General features: G+C 42.6%; 4 non-coding genes across 4 annotated transcripts; 3 read left to right on the forward strand and 1 right to left on the reverse strand.

The window, feature by feature from the left end:
- Nucleotides 1-3,597: 3,597 nt before the first annotated feature.
- trnas-aga (transfer RNA serine (anticodon AGA)) lies at nt 3,598-3,679 on the forward strand. Its single transcript has one exon. It is a non-coding gene; the product is annotated as a tRNA-Ser (tRNA).
- A 2,632-nt stretch (nt 3,680-6,311) lies between these two features.
- trnaf-gaa (transfer RNA phenylalanine (anticodon GAA)) lies at nt 6,312-6,384 on the forward strand. The gene has a single exon. It is a non-coding gene; the product is annotated as a tRNA-Phe (tRNA).
- Nucleotides 6,385-9,022: 2,638 nt separating this feature from the next.
- Nucleotides 9,023-9,094, reverse strand: trnah-gug (transfer RNA histidin (anticodon GUG)). The gene has a single exon. It is a non-coding gene; the product is annotated as a tRNA-His (tRNA).
- A 5,383-nt stretch (nt 9,095-14,477) lies between these two features.
- trnae-uuc (transfer RNA glutamic acid (anticodon UUC)) lies at nt 14,478-14,549 on the forward strand. Its single transcript has one exon. It is a non-coding gene; the product is annotated as a tRNA-Glu (tRNA).
- Nucleotides 14,550-19,573: the final 5,024 nt, after the last annotated feature.

Here is a 19,573-nt window from a genome sequence, read left to right on the forward strand (position 1 = left end):
CTGGTCAAATGCCTTTTGTGCATCTAAACTGAGCATCAAAGCGGGCTGTCTGTTGTTTTTAGTACATGATATAAGATTTAATGTTCTCCTAATATTGTTAGCTCCTTGTCTACCAGGGATGAACCCTGTCTGATCCGGTTTGATTAATTTTGTTATATATATATCTGTATCCTATGTGCTAAAATATGAGTCAATATCTTCAGATCACTACATAACAAGCTGACAGGCCTGTATCCTTCACATGTGGTTGGGTCCTTTCCTTCTTTATGTATGACTGAGATAATGGCTTCTGACTAAGATGTTGCTGGGTCACCTGATGTCAGGGCATAATTAAATCCTTTGAAAAGGGCTGGTGTAATCTCCTTCGCAAAACACTTATAAAATTCTCCCGAGAGCCCATCCGTGCCAGGGGATTTATTATTTTTAAGTACCTTAATTGTATTAGCTATTTCCTGTACTGAGATTGGCCTAACCATTTCAGATGCCTCCTCTGTTAATAATGACGGTAAGTGCAATCTTTTGAGGAATGCCAGTGTTTTATTTTCTAGTGATTGCGAGTCAGGGTCATCATATAGATTTTTATAATATTCTGCAAAGGCTTCTGCTATCTCCGTTGGCTTTATCATATATTTTTTGGAGTTAGGATGTCTTATTTTATTTATCGTCCTATTTGCCTGGGCTTTTCTAAGTTGAAATGCTAATAATCTGCTGGCTCTATTCCCCATCTCATAATATCTCTGATTCGTAAACCTTAAAGGCCCCTCTGCTTTGTAAGTTAATAGTTCATCGAGCCGTTGTTTGATTTTTTTCAGTTCGATAAGTGTTGAGTTACTTGATGTTCTTTTGTGTTCCAATTCCAACTCTCTAATTTTATTCTCTAACATATTTTGTTGCTTTAATCGGGCCTTTCTCATTCTGGAAGATATCTCTATTATTTTCCCTCTAATAACTGCCTTCCCCCCGTCCCATAAAATTGAAGGTGAAACTTCCCCTTTGTCATTAGTTTGAAAGTATTCCTTTAAATTTTGTTTTAGTTCCTTTACCACACTCTCATCTGATAACAGAGATACATGAAGTCTCCAGTATTTGAAAAAAGATTCATTACCCATATCTACCGTTAGCGTAATAGGAGCATGATCACTTATAGTTATGGTGTCTGTGCCACAGTCCAGCACTTTATGCATATGTTGTTGTGAAACGCAGAAAAAATCTATCCTTGAATAACTCCCGTGTGGGTTTGAGTAAAAAGTCAAATCCTTCCCTCTAGGGTTATTTCTTCTCCATGGATCAGTAAGACCTCGCTCTCTTATGACATTATTTAGTACCTTCGATTTTTTTGCACTTGGTCCCTGTTCTGGAGGCAATCTATCCAGCTTACCATTCTGCACTGTGTTAAAATCACCCCCAATCACTATCATCCCTTTCCCATTGTTGGCAATTACGTTGGCTATATTTTTAAAGAATGCCGCATTTTCCTCATTTGGGGCATAAACATTTAGTATGGATATTGTCATATCGCTTATGGAACCAACCATCATTATATATCTTCCCAGATGATCTTTTATCACTTTCTCTGTATGAAATTGCAGGGATTTATTTATTAATATGGCTACTCCCCTTCTTTTTCCAAAAGAAGCATGAAATACTTGGTTTACCCATTCCCTTTTCACTTTGTTACATTCGTTGTCATCCAGATGTGTTTCTTGTATCAAAGCTATTGAACATTGCATTTTTTTCAATTGACTCAGTATTTTCTTTCTCTTTATGGGGTGATTCAACCCATGGACATTATATGACACAAGGTTTAGCCTACTCATATTTGTTTAAGTGGAAACCCAGTAACTTTACATCTCTTATTAACTAATATAACTGTGCAAAAAGTAGCACAGCGAAAAAGACAAGTCTGCATCTCCTCAAGAACTAATACACAATAACAAGAAAAACAAGAAAAACAAGACTCCCAACTGTCCCCTGACCAGAGAGTTGTGACGAAGGCCCTCTGGTGGTTCGCACTATGTGCACTTGCAACTTCTCGGATGTTGTGTAAAGTTGCCATTTGCTCCACAAAAGCAGTGATTTTGCTCCAAAATAGAACCAAAACAATATTTTGTCTGTTGTTTTTTTTTTTTTTTTTTTTATAAGTAGTAAATTACCTCTTAACCAGCTCCATTTGTCTTCGTGTATGTCCTTTTTAACAGACACTTTTATTGATCATGTATATTTCAGGGCATTCTCTTCGTATGAAATACTTCACTTGATAAGGGCCCGTAGATCCGTCTCTGTGATGTTTGGCTGCTGTCTTCTCCCCCTCTGTCCCGTCATGATGGTCCAGCTGCCTTGCGCCATCACTCTCTGTAGTCTCTCGGTCTCGTCCTCCTCCTCCACCTGAATCCCCATATTCCTCAGCATGGGTGCAGCATCCATTAATGTGGCAAACGTCTTTGTCCCGTCTTCCAGAAAGACTTTCAGCTGTGCAGGATATGGAGATTGTGCCTTCACGTTCTTCTCCTTCAGTTTCTTTATGACTTCCCTTACTTGTTTCCTCTTTTTTTGTACTTCATTTGTGTAATCCTGGTTAAAGTAGACGTTACGTCCCTCATACGTGAACTTTTTCTTCCATGCTTCTTGAATCAGCCGTTCTTTCACCCTGTAGTTGAGGAAGCGAACAATTATTGCTCGCGGGGGGGCCGTGTTTTCTCTCGGCTTCGTAGTCAGTGATCGGTGCGCTCTCTCGAAATGAACCGCCATTTTATCAGGGAAGTTCATTGAGGACTGAATAAAATGAGTCACAAATCCTATGGTGTCGTTTTTCTCAGCACCCTCTGGGATTCCGTGTATTCTTATGTTGTTTCTTCTTGATCTTGATTCCAAGTCCTCGCATTTCGCGGACAGCCTTGCCTCGTGTTGAAGTAGAAAAGTGACCATTCTTTCCAGCCTCGCCGTCTGGCCTTCCGTGTCGTTAATCCTCTCTTCCATCTCATCTGACCGCTGCTCCAACTGAGCCATTTTCTCCCCCATTTCAGCTATTTTAGCTTCTAGTCTTGCAAAGGCTCCTTTGTTTTCCGTCACCGCGTCTGCATGTTCTTGGCGTAGTTTACGGAGCTCCGCTAATATCATCGATACCTCGTCTCCGGACATCGCCATCCCCGGTGCGGCGCTCCGCGCTCCGCCGGCGCCTGTATCATTCGCATTTTCTTTCTTAGCTGACTTCCCTTTTTTGTCCATTTTATTTCTCTTATCTTTAGTCTCTGATTATCCACGTCCTCGACCCCTTTCTGCTGCTAATATCACGTTAAAGAGCTATTTTTACATACGTTTTCTCTCGGAGCAATTCTCCCTCGTGTCTTCTACATCATGGCGTCACCGGAAGTCCCTTCACATGATTTTTATTCAGAAACAATAGAATTGTCAAAAACCACATCAGTTTTCAGCTTGCTGGTAAACAACACACACACACACACACACACACACACACACACACACACACACACACACACAAATAGTTTGTGTTTGTGAGAAGATAAAAAAAAATCTACTGTGCTGTGTAGAAGATTAATTGTTGAATATCAATCCTCTACTCATGTGCATGGGAGTGTAGTTGTTGTGGCCGAGTGGTTAAGGCGATGGACTAGAAATCCATTGGGGTCTCCCCGCGCAGGTTCGAGTCCTGCCAACAACGTTAAACTGCTGTTCCAGAGGAGACAACATCTGCTCCTACTGTAGGTCCATGTGTCAAAGGTTTTCTTTCAAGGGCTGTAGCAGCTGATGATGAGGGAGAGAGAGAGGATTGGTAGCATGTTGTCTTGTCTCAACCATTCTGGTGTTGACCAAAATCTTTGTTGATACTCCAGTGGTGGTGAAGGTGATGGAAATGTTCCAAGTGGGACGGTTCCATGTTCAACCAGTTTCATCTGGAACTGAGGTGGAGCTTAGGGTTACGTAGGAATTGGTTTGGTTTAGTCCCTGGGAATGTCAGTTGGTGTGTGTGTGTGTGTGTGTGTGTGTGTGTGTGTGTGTGTGTGTGTGTGTGTGTGTGTGTGTGTGTGTGTGTTTACATGCAGACTTTCCCTTGTGACAGCTGATTTGGTTTGGAATCCATCTTAGGACATTTTGAGAAATTCTAGCATGTAGTTGTAGTTACTTTGATTTACAACACTGGAAAAAAAATCCCCTCCCCTCCAAAAACCCTCCTCTTCAACTTTGTACCCAAGTTCTACAATTCTACAATTCTACAATTTCATTTAGCAGACGCTTTTGTCCAAAGCGACGTACAACACAAGCAAGAATTTAGACTTAATTCAGGAAAAGTCCATAGGAAGCGAAAAAGTGCTTCAGTTGTGATTTGGTCACAGGTACCGCCATCTAGTGGCAGAAGAAGTGTCGCCCCCCCCCTCCCTTTTTTTTTTCTTTTTTTTGACAGACATACAACATCACACAACACAGTTAGTGCTACATAATCACTAAGTGCTGGGTCTTGGACCCTCTGACTTATTCTACCCCACAGCACAAAGAGGAGAAGAGTCAGGTCAAGTGCCTCGGTGCTCTCTGAACAATTGAGTCTTCAATTGTCTCTTAAAAGTAGAAAGGGACTCAGCAGAACGCACAGAGTTGGGTAGTTTGTTCCACCATTTGGGAACAACAGAAGAGAAGAGTCTGGCTAGAGATTTGGAGCAGCGCTGGGCTGGAAGCACCAGGCGTGCTGCTGCATTCTGGATCATCTGCAGAGGCTTGAATGAGCATGCAGGGAGGCCTGCCAGAAGAGAGTTGCAAGTTGTCTCCTCATCAGGCACCACAGGATCCAGTAGGTTCAGTTAAAACAAGTCATTAGAGATTTAAAAAATGTCCATCAAACACAAAATAAGGCTTCAAATAGGTTTCCAATTTTATTTCATGTTGACACATTTTGTCCATTTAACATCAGGACTGCTCCCAGATCGTCTCCATGACCTCATCCCAGCACCAAAGACTTTGCTGTGACACAACAGCAGACAGCAACAAGGACTGCTGCAGTGCACTTGGTAATTGGATGCACTGAAGTCATCCATTCATGTCAGTGATGTCACTTGGCAGGACTGTCATTGCCGTCACTTTCTAGAAAAGAATCCAGACTCCACACGTGGCTCCCATGATAACTGATGGACCTCTGGTTGGAGGCTGGACGATGATGTTTGGTCTGGGGGGGTTAAGATGGTGGGGGCTGTTTCAGTTCTAGTGCTGAAGGCTTTCGCCATGACAGTCAGACTCTCAGCTGTCCCTCATGTTCCCTCAAATGTGCAGTGTGGACCTCACACTCTGAAATTAGCCTGAAAACTCTTCATGAAAAGCAGGAGACTCAGAGTCTCTGTGGCTCAATCGGTCAGCGCGCTTAGTTAGTCTTGGTTTTCAGAAATCATACAGCATACAAATAATAGCAGGTTGAAACACATTTATTTAAAAGAATTTAACATGGTCACACACACACACACACACACACACAGAGCCTGTCTTTGGTATAAAATGGTCTGTCACGTTCTCTCACGTTGCACAACAACAAAACAAACAAAGACAGCCATGTCCAGTGTGGTCCTGGATATGACGACTGGACTGCAGGGTCCCAGTATCACTGTGACAATTCTTTTACCAGCTATGACCTTGGACAAGAACTTCTCAGGAGGAAACTTATCATGGTGGCACAGTGAAGAAAACTGGACCTGAGCTGCCTGCTGAAATCTTGCAGGTGAAGGACAGAGCTCCACCTCTTTGACAGACACCACCACTGTTGGCTCATGTTGTCAGTTTTTGACACACACGCATCTAAACACACACACACACACACGCATCTAAACACACACACACACACACACACACACACACATGCATGTTCTTGCACACAGAGACTTTTCCTCTGTTTTTGTTTTTTACTGGTTTTGAACCAGTAGTTGTTTTCTGTTGGTTTGATTTGCTTGACTGGTTGTTGTTTGTTTGACCTTGCAAATCCATATTTTGGGTTCTGGCTTGTTCTGCTTTTCATTTTGTGTTTGTATCATGTGAAAGTGGCATAATTAAGACAAAAGACACTGTTAGAACAGAAAGATCCAGAAGACCCACCAACAAAAGGTGTGTCTGGTACAGATGTGGAATTATTGGCTCACACAATGTTGAGGCAACTGGGAAGAAGACAAACAAAAAAGGCTTGTGTGATTCAGACATTCATCAAAAATGGTCCTGTAGAACTGTTCAATGTGTCATGACTTCAGAAGCTCAAATCCTCTCTCAGGTCTAGTGAGAGTGGAAGAGATTATAAAATGAGAGAAGCAGGGCCCTCACTCAGAGCTGAAATAGCTCAGTTGGGAGAGCGTTAGACTGAAGATCTAAAGGTCCCTGGTCCGATCCCAGGTTTCAGCAGAGGAACAGCATTGGCTTTACTTTCCAGTGGAGGAACTGCAGACATGAAGGAAACTAACATCTCGTCCTGTGCATTCTTATGACATTCAAGACATTTTTGGAGCCTCTTGTTGGATTTTGCCACAGAGAATCAGTGCCAATCAAAAGCATGGTGGACTTTAACATGGAGTATTGAACAAGTCAAGAAAGCAGCAGTTTGACCTTCACAGGTGTTTCTTTTCCTGTCTAAATGCTGTAGAAAGAGCCTGAGTAGCTCAGACGGTAGAGCATCAGACTTTTAATCTGAGGGTCCAGGGTTCAGGTCCCTGTTCAGGTGCTGTGGATGTTCCAGTGTTTAACAACATGGTACTGGATGAAGTTCAGTGTTGAACAAACTGTTATCATCAGAAGTAGAAGTGTTCTTGTCTTGCCACTGTGAGACTGTTGCTAGAAAAGTGACCAATAATAATTTCATGTGGCATGCAATTAACAAAACACCCACATTAATGGTTGCAGGGGGGCTGGAGCCTATCCCAGCATTTATGGGCGAGAGGCAGGGTTCACCTGTGAGCTCTGTCAGGTATGAAGGAACCTGACTGTTGAGGACGTCAGACCTGCAAAGACACAAACACACCCACCAACAGGACCCTGCACACACAACGCTGCATAGGACCCAGGCCTGGGGCCGTCACCAGTGTTCCCATAGAAACCACCAGCGTAGTCCAACATTGGGAACATGAACTGTGTTATAATACTTTTCCAGACTTCTCATGGAAAAAGTCAACAGAAGGACAAAAGTCATTTTAGCAAACCAGATATTTGCTTGGACACTGAGTTCATGTGAAATTTAAATGACAGCTGAGAATCACGCCAGAGGCCTGGATATTCAAAGTCTTCAACTTTTGCTTTTGTTGTTCCATCAAGAAAGCCAATGAGCCAGTTAGTTGACAACCAAGAATCAGGTCAAACGGAAAACAACATACGATATGAGGTTTTTCTTGTTTCTTGATGGGCAGCCAACAATATTTTCAGCATTGGATCATTAAAGTCTGTTTCATTTCTGATGTCGTGTTCAAAAATAATTGCTCACCTAAGAGGATTCGAAAAAGTCAGACTTTCTCAGTGATATTCTCTTCTCAGGCTTTCAAATCTTTTAAATTTCCATTTTCCACAAGTGAGTAGAAAGTTGTTACTCTCTTTGAACCCAGGATTAAAAGCACATCATTAAATGACTTGTAGTGATATTCTCCTGTTAACATTCCAAATTATTCATTGAGATTTGGACTTTACGGAAACATTTTTCCAGATTTTGATGGGCCAGTACAGCAGGAACTGGGGCTCATTCATGTCGTGGTTTAAATTTGAGCCTGGGTTTCTTCCCCTGCAAGATAAATCTGGAAAGCATTTTGTTCAATTCAGAAACGGTTTTGAAGGCAATTTCTCCAGTTGGTCCTGGAACTAGAAAGAGATCTTGTGGTAGGACATTTGTTTTTACTCTATCAACCCTGTGACTCAGACTCAGAAAGGAAATGGAGTTCCATCTTCTTCTATCATCTTCAAGGAGTTCTGGCCCAATCCAGGTGGAGGTTTTCCTCCATGTGTTCTGGAGGTGAGTGATTAAAGGTCAGAACCTGTGTTTTAGAATGGAGAATTTATATCCAGCAGAGCTTCCCAGTGTTTCAAAGAGTTTTATTAATGCAGGTCCTGTGTTAGGGGGCTCACTTCAATATGTTAAAACATCATCAGCGTCCAGCGCCACCTTGTGTTCTTCTCCATTTATGTGGACACCTTTAATATTTGTGGTCTCTCTCAACCACTGTACGAGGGGCTCGATATAAAGAGCTGGAAGCAGCAGGAACTGGGGGGTCATGTCTCATGGTCTCTCTTATTTTGATATCCCATTTGTGTCCTATTCTTCCTGTTTTAGTTTGATGTCGAACCTCCCCTCTCATTTTCAGGTTACTTCACTTGCCCTTGTCTTCTGTTTGCCTGAGTCTCTCGGTGCATCGGAATAGACGTCAGGACTCTGAGAGGGAACGACCTCAGCAGAGACTCCTCTATTTAGAGGAAAGGAGAGCTTAGAGAACACTTTTTTGACATCATTCAACATCCTCAGGGACGATCGTTTACAAAGTTCGATTTAATATAAGACACATAAAATCACACCACATGAAGCAGGCTAATGAATAATAAATCAAATATAAAAATGCTTCATTTTAAGATATAAAATATCTTGTGAATATCTGGAGCTTAATTCCAGCAGCAGACCTCCTCTGGTGATGGAATTTATATTTGACATGTTTACCATTAAATGAGACACATTTGCAGTCCATTGAAATCTACTTGTGTTCATGGTGAGTTGATTTCAAAACATGAGCTGACAGAATCTACGTTTAGGGAGGAACCACCATATCCAGGTGTCTGGACCTTTTTGTAGTCAGAGCCATCAAAGTAGCAGACTAAGCTAGCAGATATTAGCATTGAGAAGAGACTGATACCTGGAGCCTACTTTTGGGTCTGGTCAAGTGATAACAAAATAATATGACATCATTGTCAGACTGACGCCTGCTCAACACTGACCAAACACCGCCCTATTGCATTGTGGGAAAATTCTGCTTGGTTTGTGTCCATCAATACACACAAGAAATTTGTCTCATGCTGCCGTGACCCGGAGTCGAACCGGGGTTGCTGCGGCCACAACACAGAGTACTAACCACTATACGATCACGGCCTCCTCAACATCAGATTGAGCTTCCATGTCTTTGTCTCAGATGAGATCAAAGAAAGAATTCTAAGATCAAACACAAAACTCTGAGATCAAAGATTGATGTTCCCCAAGGTTCAATTTTAGCTCAGACCCTCTTCAAGGTGGAACCAGCAGAGGAGCTCAGTAGAGACAACTGGACAGCAGCAGGACAGAACAGAGGCTCTCCACAATGGCAGGAGACAGGAAACAGGTTTGGACCATCTGGGCTTCTGTCTACTTTGATGGTTTTTAAAACATTGAAGGAAATTGTAAAAATCACCATTGTGTTTAAATCATGATTTCTAGTTGAGTGCGTTTGCTCATCTGTTCCAGAAGCTTCTTCTAGAGTTGACGCTGGATGAGTGGAGGGACCTTTTTGATCATCAGGACTGCTTTTTGATGGCCTGATGGTGCATCGGGGTCATCATGGTCCTCCACCATCTGCAGGGGTTCCAGGACTGTTGTGGTGTTTGTGGGAACTGCAGGGAGAAGCTGAGAACTGGAGAGGAAGTCCTGGACACCAGCAGACCTCTCAACACCTGCAGCATTTTTTCAGCTCCACCAAACCCAACATTCACTGCCTCCTCATCATCTGGGCATCAAAAGCAGCTCAGACCTGCTGCAGCTCAGCAGACCTCAGCCATTTTTAGGATGTCTCCATGATTCTCCTTCACATGATTTTCATTCAGAAACAATAGAATTGTCAAATATCACAACAGTTTTCAGCTTGCTGGTCAACAGTATTTCAACTTCCATTCCACTGTGGAATGGCAGTGACTGATGTGTACTATATGCAGTACTAATCAAGTACAGCCCTGACTGATACTTCATCTCCAATGATAGGAAGGATAAGAATGTTGAAATGGACCAACCAGGAATAGAATCTCAAGTCATGTCAACTTTACTGAGCAGCACTCAGTTAATTTCAGGAAACACAAGACATTTTGACCACATGTCAATGAAGTAGTCAGCAAAATAAATATGACACTAAACAGTAGTTGAGGGAGAGCAGAGCTGGAAATAAGACATTACTGGGAGGGGAATAAATCTGAAACATGCAGAACCAGAACACAGCCACAGCTTTCTGTCATTTTCTGTCTCAAATACTTGACAAGTTTCAACTTGGTCCAAAACCTGCTCACCTCTCTGGGTGTCAAGTGTGTCTGCACCGTCTGACCAAACTGCATCAATTGTATGAGTCTTATTTCCTGCAGATCAACTCTGGGCAGTGTTGATTGCAAGAAGAAAAAAAAGTGGAAAAATAATGGAGTCTTTGCCAGAAGTTCCTTCTGGCTCAGGCCCTAAAAAGTGCTGTCAAGTAATGTTAGAACCAAGCTCATTTGTTCTCCTGCTGTCACTGTCAAGTGCCAGCTTAACATGTGAGAGGTAGCAGGATCCATGCATGTGTTCATGTTTACAGCAGACAAGGAGGAAACCTTGGAGGATTTCAGTGACTTTTAGCAGTGGTTCACACTTCAGGTGTGAAAGCTTCTCAGTATAAAGTTTTAAGTGCGCAAGCCAGGAGTTGAACCTAGAATCTTCTGACAGTAGTCAGTCATGCTATCCATTGCACCACCAGCCCTGTGAAAACCTCTTCATGTTCATGTGTACTTGATTTTATAGAAAATCCAAACGATCTGGTGGCATTTTCAGGGGACACAATGGTGCAGTGGTCAGCACTGCGGCCTCACAGCAAGAAGGTTCCAGATTCGAGCCCCAGCTGTGTGGAGTCTGCATGTTCTCCCTGTGTCTGTGTGGGTTCTCTCTGGTACTCCAGCTTCCTCCCACAGTCCAAAGACATCAAGAGGAGACGAGGCTGATTGATACTCTAAATTGACTGTAGGTGTGGCTGTGAGTGTGAATGGTTGTCTGTCTCTATGTGTTGGCCCTGTGATGGACTGGTGACACATCCAGGATGAACCCCGCCTCTTGTCCGAAGGCTGCTTGGATAGGCTCCACCCCCACACACAAACCTTGACATATAATCAGTGGAGAAAAGGAAATTAATCTACACTCATGACTGAATCTGTTTTGAGAACTGAACTGGATATAAACTCTGAGAATTCAGAGTAAGGACCAGGAGGGTGGTACACAATAATAGACAGGAGTAAATGTGGAGTTTGGGTTCTTTTCTAGAATGTGACGGCAATGACAGTCCTGCCAAGTGACATCACTGACATGAATGGATGACTTCAGTCACATGACTGGATGACTTCAGTCACCTGACTGGATGACAGTGTAGATGCCAATGTAGAGGTTGGGGAAATAGTCTCTGAGAATCCAGCTTGAACCAACGCCCTCCTTGTTCTTCAAAAACCCAAACAGCGACCATCAGTCTCCCTTCAATCCTGTACTTGGGTTCAATGTTGCTGTTCCATTTAGCAGCAGTAGGTGTCGCTGTGATACCAGGTTCAGTTCAAGAGTCCCAACTCCAGCTCATGTTGGTGACCTCAGTGGCAGGGGAAAATGGCGCTTCAGTGGATCATGTGGATCAACTCATGTCTGTCCTCACTGCTCCACAGGTCTGTCAAATGTTCTGTAAAATAGTTTGAGCACAGCAGAGATGCTAGATTAGGAGTTGATGGGAGTTGTTGCAGATACCAGTGTCCAAAGTCCAGCTTGAACCCAGTTTGTGCCACTTATTTGTCAAGCTAGCAGAGATTCTTTTCACTGCCAAGCTAAAGTGACTTCTGTCAACAAAGGTAAACATACAAAAGGATATTTCTACTGTCAGTTCAAGATTTTTATCAAACTCCTTTTTCATAGCTTCAACCTTCCTCTTGTGTTAGCTTTCTGTTCCCATCTCTGATGTTAACAGGTCAGTTTTGACCCACGTCTTCAATCAGCTGTCAAATAAACTAAAAACAATTTTCTATCATCCAAGTTGTTTCCCATCTCTTGGTTTCCTTGTTAGGCTTCCTTATCCATGGAAATATTGATTTGAATATTTTGTTGTGGGCCTCTGGACCTTTTTTTAGTCAGTAAACCCTCGATTTCAGTTTAAAAAAATGGTAAAATGAACCTCAAGAAAATCATAGAAATAAACAAAAGGTTGTTGTGTTTCCTGACCATTACTGAGGGGTGTTAGAACACATCTCTGACATGATTTGTTAGGGCCTGAGCCTGAAGGTACTTCAGGCGAAGACCCTATTATGTTTGCTCGTTTTCAGTCAATCAGTCAATAAACTCAGGCTCCGGAAAAGGAGACGTGTTCGTAATACGTATGAGTATGATTTATGTATGACACATACAGGAGGACAGAGAGGAGGAGAGAGAAGCCCAGTGCACCATGGGAGATCCCCCAGCAGCCTAAGCCTATAGCAGCATATCTAAGGGCCAGCCTAAGCAGCCTAACTATGAGCCTGATCAAAAAGGAAGGTCTTTAGTCTGTTCTTATAGGTCGAGAGGGTGTCTGCATCCTGGACCGAAACTGGGAGACGGTTCCACAGGAGGGGAGCCTGATAGCTGAAGGCTCTGGCTCCCAGTGTACTTTTAGAACTCTAGGAACCACCAGTAACCCTGCATCCTGGGAGCGAAGGGTTCTAGCTGAATAATAGGGGACTAGGAGCTCTGTCAGGTATGAAGGAGCCTGACTGTTGAGGACTTTGTATGTTAGAAGGAGAATTTTGAATTCTCAAAGGCAAGGCAAAAGGCAGACAAAGGCATGGACTAGTTTTCCTGCATCTTTTTGAGACAGGATGTGTCTGATCTCAGCAATGTTTCACAAATGAAAGAAAGCAGTCCTAGAAATTTGCTTAATGTGGGCATTAAAGGACAGATCCTCATCAAAGAGAACTCCAAGGTTCCTTAGGGTCGTGCTGGGGGCCAAGGTGATACCTTCCAGGGTACCGATCTCAGTAGATAAACTTGTAAAGTGTCATGTGATAACTTCTGTTGTGATTTGGCATTTATAAATAAAATTGACTTGACTTGACTTGACTTTGAAGTTAGAATTAAATTTAAAGTAGAAAAGTCTTCCCTCTTCAATCGTGTCACTCAGTGTGGTAAACTGTTTCAAACAAATTCTACTGTTCAACAGTTCAAGTGTTTCTGATGAAGCTGAATGTGCTCTCTTATACTTTCCTCAATTGTGTTTCTTTCATGTCCTCCTGAGATCAAAGACAGAATTCTAGGTACTGTCAAAGTCCTGATGACATCATCAGGAATTCTGACTTTGATCTGGAGACTCTTGCTTTAACCTGAATTTGATCTGACTAATGTTTTAGTTTAGGTTGCATGATACCGACCACCTCATTTCTCCTGATGGACTGGTGACCTGTCCAGGGTGAACCCTGCCTCTTGTCCAATGTCACCTGGGATCACCCCCCCCCCCCCGTGACCCTTAAAGGATAAGAATAGAAAGTGGATGGAGGGATGGACTTAACATTAAAATCAGCTGATCTGATCCACATTCTAATTGAAAAAGTAGTGTATATAATCATGTATATAAAATTTTGTAGTATCTTTCCAAAGCCTCACTTGCCTCCCCTGACCGCACGTCACTGACACACACACACACACACACACATACACACACACACACACACACACACACACACACACACACACACACACACACACACACACACACACACACACACAGCTGAGACATGCAGCAGCTCACAGTAACTGCCTCCGTCACACAGCAGATAGACTCCTTTCTATCATAAGATAAGAAGTAGAAAATGGATGGAAGTGATGGTTGAACTGATGAACAGGTGATTTGTCCAAAAGTCAACATCAGATTCATTTCCAATCTGTGGAAGCAGTTTCATCTTGAGGTTCCAGGTAAGAACAGCCAGCTGTGGGCTGACACAAATCTTTTCAGGAGCACTTCTATGCACCAGACCTACCAGGTTGAATTGTGTCTGTATTCTGAGGGCAGCAGGAGGACGGAGGAGTGAGGACACACACATTTGGGAACTGAGAGTAGCTGTGTGTGTGATTTCCCCTTCAAAGATAAAACCAGCTCCTTCATGCTGGCTTTGAAGGCTTACAGTCACACTGACTCTGGTGGTCTCAGTTGAGCTACAGAGGGTCCACCAAGACCACCAGACACCTCAGCTTCCCAAAGACAGTCCACCCCCAGGATCTTGCCCCCTCTCTGCTTCAACTCAGCCCTCCATTCATAACGTGACTTTGTCTCAGTCTCTTCACAATGCCAGTCACTGAAACACTGACGATGTGATGGGGGCTTCCTGTCTTTATTGCATTTTCTTCAAAGGATCCCGTGTGTCTTCTTTCTCTCTGTCTGTACTGAAGTGTGGTATCAGGCCCAGCTTGAATGGGTGACTGTGTCTGAGTGGCTCAGCTCAACTGAGACCACAGTCATTGTGTATCATCTCTGTTGTTGGAGAGCTCTGTGTGGTCCCTGATGGTCTAGTGGCTAGGATTTGGCGCTTTCACCGCCGCGGCCCGGGTTTGATTCCCGGTCAGGGAATGAGTTCTTTAGAGGTTGAAACTGGATACAGGAAAGGTGGTCCACATTATGGTGGAGGTGATGAACTGTGAATCCATCGTTGGCTCCACTCTCACCCCCATTGCCAGTGTTCTTGGTTCACTCTGCCATGGCCCCAAGTTGAAGGGGAACTGTCACATTCAGATTCAACCCTTTGTTAGACACTATTAAGTCACTGACTCCTGCAAGGACAAACTCGGTAATCCTCCTTAGTAGCTTTGGTTCCTTCTCAGCACAGAAAGTGTGTTCACTGATGTAGGAACAGAAAAACTTAGAGCTCCATTCCTTCGTTCCTTCCTCCACTGAGCAGAACAAACACAGAACAGTGAGGCAAGGCAAGGCAAGGCAAGTTTGTTTGTACAGCACATTTCAGCAACAGGACAATTCAACGTGCTTTACATAAAACAAACATAAAAAGACATTCAACATAATTAGAGAAAGTAAAGACAGAGAAAGACATTCAACACAATTAGAAGAGTTACATTGCAGCTTAAGTAAAGTTAGAGATAGAAGCTAAACAGGCAGATAGAAGTTACAGTGCAGTGTGAGATACTGATCAGAGGCCTCAAGTTTGATTTAATAATAGGCCACGGTAAACATATGGGTTTTTAGCTGTGATTGAAAAGAACTGAGAGTTTCAGCAGACCTACAGTTTTCTGGGAGTTTGTTCCAGATATGTGGAGCGTAGAAACTAAATGCTGCTTCTCCGCGTTTGGTTCTGACTCTGGGGACAGAAAGCAGACCTGTTCCTGACGACCTGAGAGGTCTGGATGGTTCAAAACGTACCAGCAGATCAGAAATGAATTTTGGTCCTAAACCATTCAGCGCTTTATAAACCAGCAGTAGTCTTTTAAAATCAATTCTTTGGCAGACAGGAAGCCAGTGTAAAGACCTGAGAACTGGAGTGATATGATCTACTTTCCTGGTCTTCGTGTGGACTCGAGCAGCAGCATTCTGAGTCAGTTGGAGCTGTCTGATGGATTTTTTAGGGAGACCTGTGAAGACACTTTTACAGGAGTCGAGTTTATTGAAGATAAACGCATGGACAAGCTTTTTTCAAATCCTGTTGGGACATCAGTCCTTTAACCCTTGATATGTTCTTCAGGTGATAGTAGGCTGACTTTGTAATTGTCTTGATGTGGCTGTTAAGATTCAGGTCTGCGTCCATGACTACACCAAGATTTCTGGTTTGGTTTGTGCTTTTAACATTACTGATTGAAGCTGAGCTCTGACTTTTAATCGCTCTTCTTCAACTCCAAAAACAATTACTTCAGTTTTATCTTTGTTCAGCTGAAGAAAATTCTGGCACATCCAATGGTTGATTTGTTCAATGCACTTACTTAGTGTTTGTATTGGGTTATTGTATCCGGCCAAGGAAGCAACGGTGCTTCAAGCAAAAGGACCAGAGATCAGCAGCCATGTTGCCTCAGCAGCTTGAAGGTGACTCTTGTAGGGAGACCATTTCATTTCTTGTTCACTCTCCCAATGAAGCTGATGTGTTTCAAAAGATCAAGTTAGGAAGCAGCAAAATGCACCGAGTGACCTCAAGTTAATTTTAGGTTGGAGGAGCGGAGCTCTGGTTCCGCTGGTATCAGCCCGGTCCAGTGTTGTGGATTTCTCTCTCTTCTCTCTAACATTGTAGACCAGCAAAAGCAAGTTAAGAGCAAAAACAGGTTTCTATCAGGTCGTCTCTCTAAATGCTGCACGTCTGTGCTGATAAACGTCTCATGATTGTGGTTTGTCTCCACCGGCCTCCCCCCTCCTCTCTATCAGCCTCTGACTCTCACTCTCACCCAATGTCCTCCCTTCCTCCTGCTTCTACGACTGAACAAAGATTTGTAGATTTGACACAAAAATACAAGCCTGTGGTGCAACGCTGCTTCTCACACAGAAATACATGGAAACACTTGGCCCTCAATCTGCTGGTCTGACCAACACATTCACTTGCAGGGTTCTTTTAACAGGCCTGAAATCACCAGTTCAGTTTCCCTGCTTTGAAATATGTGGTGACAATGTGTGAACATGACCAAGTTCAAGGTTGAAGTACTGCAGTTACTACAAGATAAGAAGTACCTGGATGATGAAGCCTCTTCAAGACATTCAAGCAAGTCCAGTTGCTTTTATCCTTTAAACTCAAATCTGATCCAGGATCAGTGAGTTGACACTCAAAGCTATCATTAAAGTGAATTAGCTTTTTTCCTGTATGTTCTGTTCATGATTCCTCTGGCAGGTTTGTTATTAATATTCCAGGAATGTGTGTCAGTTTTCAGTCTTTATTTTCCTGTTTCCTTCACAAACATGGGGGATGAAGTCCTGAGTGACGATCAAGAAACTCCCTAAAAATGAGAAGTAACGACAGCAAGGAAATCACCTGAAGTCAGTAAAAGTGTCATTTTGATAAATGGATTTAAAAGTCAGATCAGAGATTTTGTCAGAGTTTACTTTTATGAAATGCCTGGGAAAAGCTTGCTTTCATCCTGAGCTCAGGAGGGTTCACTGTTTTGTTGTGCAGTGTTGTGTTTTTGCCTCTGGAATGAAATTTCATTCTTATGTACACTGCTTGTTCGATCTATCCATCCATCTTTATTCTCTCTCTCTCTCTCCTGACCTTCGTTAGCAGTCCAGTGAAACTCAGCTAATTTATCTGAGGACTTCACTTTGAAACCCTCTGTTTCAGACACGCTGTCGTCTGCCTCCTCAGATGCTGAAACTGTCAGAGGTCCTAAAAAATGTCTGGAGAATCATGGATGAGATTCACCTCTAGTAGGATTTAACAAAACATCTCTGTGTTGTTAAATGCAGTTGACATGAAATGTGTTAAGTTGGTCAGGCTTGTTTTATGAAGTAGGTGTCGTTTTATATCAGGAAACAGGAGATGTGGTGCTGACAATCTGATGCGTCTGCAGCAGTGAAGGAGAGGAAACTGCTCATCTGATCAGAAGATCATGAGTGTCGCAACTCTGATGTGGATGACGTGTCCGACCCTCAGCTTTATCTTTGTATCACTTCAGCACATCAGGAGCTGTTGACACGGACATGAAAAGCTGCACTTAAGAGTCCTGATGAGGAAATAAGAGTGAAGAAACTAGTAGCAGACGATCGGAGGAGCTTGACACTGGACATGGATGGCAGGGTGCTGCTGGTGCTGCTGGTGCTGCTGGTGCTGTGGAGCTCAGGTAGGCTTCCTGTTGGAGGTGTTGTTGATCTGCATGGTTCAGATAGACGTGTGTTTGAAACGGCTCAAATCAACTGGCTCATGTCCTGGAGGCAGCAGCTGCATTTCTGGATTGACTCCCTCACTGTTTGCTCCAGTCGGCCCTCAACTGCTCTGATGTTCTGTGTTCCGTATGTCAAGAAGTCAAATAAATGGACTGTTCTCCAGTTGTAGTGTGCTGGTACAAACACAGTAGTTCAATTACATGAGGTGGCTGAGCTGCTGCTAAACCCAGAGAGTGTCGGTCATCCACAGTCTAATTAGTCTCAGCTTAGTTTCAGATCAACTTGAAAAATATTCTTTTAATTTACATGAAGCAGGAGAGACAAGATAACAGGAACGCTGAGAAAAGACTGAGTGTCAACAACTGAACCATGAAATAAGAAACTAGAATCAAAGACACTGAAGCCACATTTACAGAAATTGTGTGTGTGTGTGTGTGTGTGTGTGTGTGTGTGTGTGTGTGTGTGGGGAGGGGGGTTCAGAACCAGAAAAGACTTTTTTGCCAATGTTGTGCATTGAGGAGCGATTTGGTCAAAATTATAATTGTCAATAATTATGAATATAATTTTTGATTATTGAATGAAATACTAATTCATATTGAATATTAATCAATCGGGGCACCACCCTGATGAGTTCAGGGAAACTGAAATGTTGACCAAATTTGGAAAAATTGTCAGTCTCAACAGAGTTTATCCACTAAACAGTCAATATTCTGTAATATCAACTAAACAGGGACAACTCTGATCTTAGAAGGGTGAGATCAGAGCGCTGCCTATCACTGAGACACGTGACCACAGTTTTGGACACAAAAGACACTGCGACTTCTCTCTTATGATTAAAAATGTTTATTAAACAATATGCATCAATCAATCAGCAACACGTTGGTATAACAGTTCAATCGAACCAAAAGATACAAAGTGATAACGTGTGTGTGTGTGTGTGTGTGTGTGTGTGTGTATGTGTGTGTGTGTGTGTGTGTGTGTGTGTATGTATGAGTGTCCCAAAGAGAGAAGGAGGAGGGGGGAACCTGTCCAGTCAGCATCAGCAGCAGAGGCTCACAGCTGAGGCTGGCTAGCCACTAGTTAGCAGCGTCGGGTGTGGAACCAAACGAAAGGAGGAAGCTGCTGATGGAAGCAACCAGCCGCTATTCCATCTCCTCCCAGTTCAACCCCCAGACCCAATGTCAGGGCGTCTGCTCATGACATATTTGTCTCATTTATTTATTATTCATTTATTCAAGTAGTTGAGCAATCGGACGGTTGAAAGTCATTTTGTGTGTTTTCTCTTTAAAGAGGACTGGACAAACTGGAAAGGGAGAGGCAGGAAATTGGAGGAAACAATGAACAAGATTAATTCATGAATTGAAATGCTAAAATTAAAAGAATTATCTGGGGGAAAAAAGAAACTAAAAATAATTTTAACAAATCAATAATTCATTAATAATGAGAGACTGATATTGTGTCAGTGTTGTGTGTAAATTGATGGTGTGTGTGTTGTGTTCATTATCTTCGTATCTCAATCATATTAATAATGAATGATGAATATCTATCATGGTAGGCTGATGAATGAGATCTGAAGAAGATCATTGAAAAAAGAAATAGAATAAATAAATGGGTAGAGAAATAAATCCTACTTTAAGGCCTATTAACATTTGTAATTGAGAACCTCTGGTTTCTATCATACAGAAATATCAATAAAATATAATTCCACAATAATTTTGTTCAGCAAAGAATAAACAAACACAAAGGAGACAAAGAGTAGAAATATGTAATTAATGACTATCACCATA

This window comes from Aulostomus chinensis, chromosome 4 (assembly GCF_037954235.1).
Source record: "Aulostomus chinensis isolate RoL2024-O1b breed Wild chromosome 4, RoL_Achi_v1.0, whole genome shotgun sequence".
Lineage (NCBI taxonomy): Eukaryota > Metazoa > Chordata > Actinopteri > Syngnathiformes > Aulostomidae > Aulostomus > Aulostomus chinensis.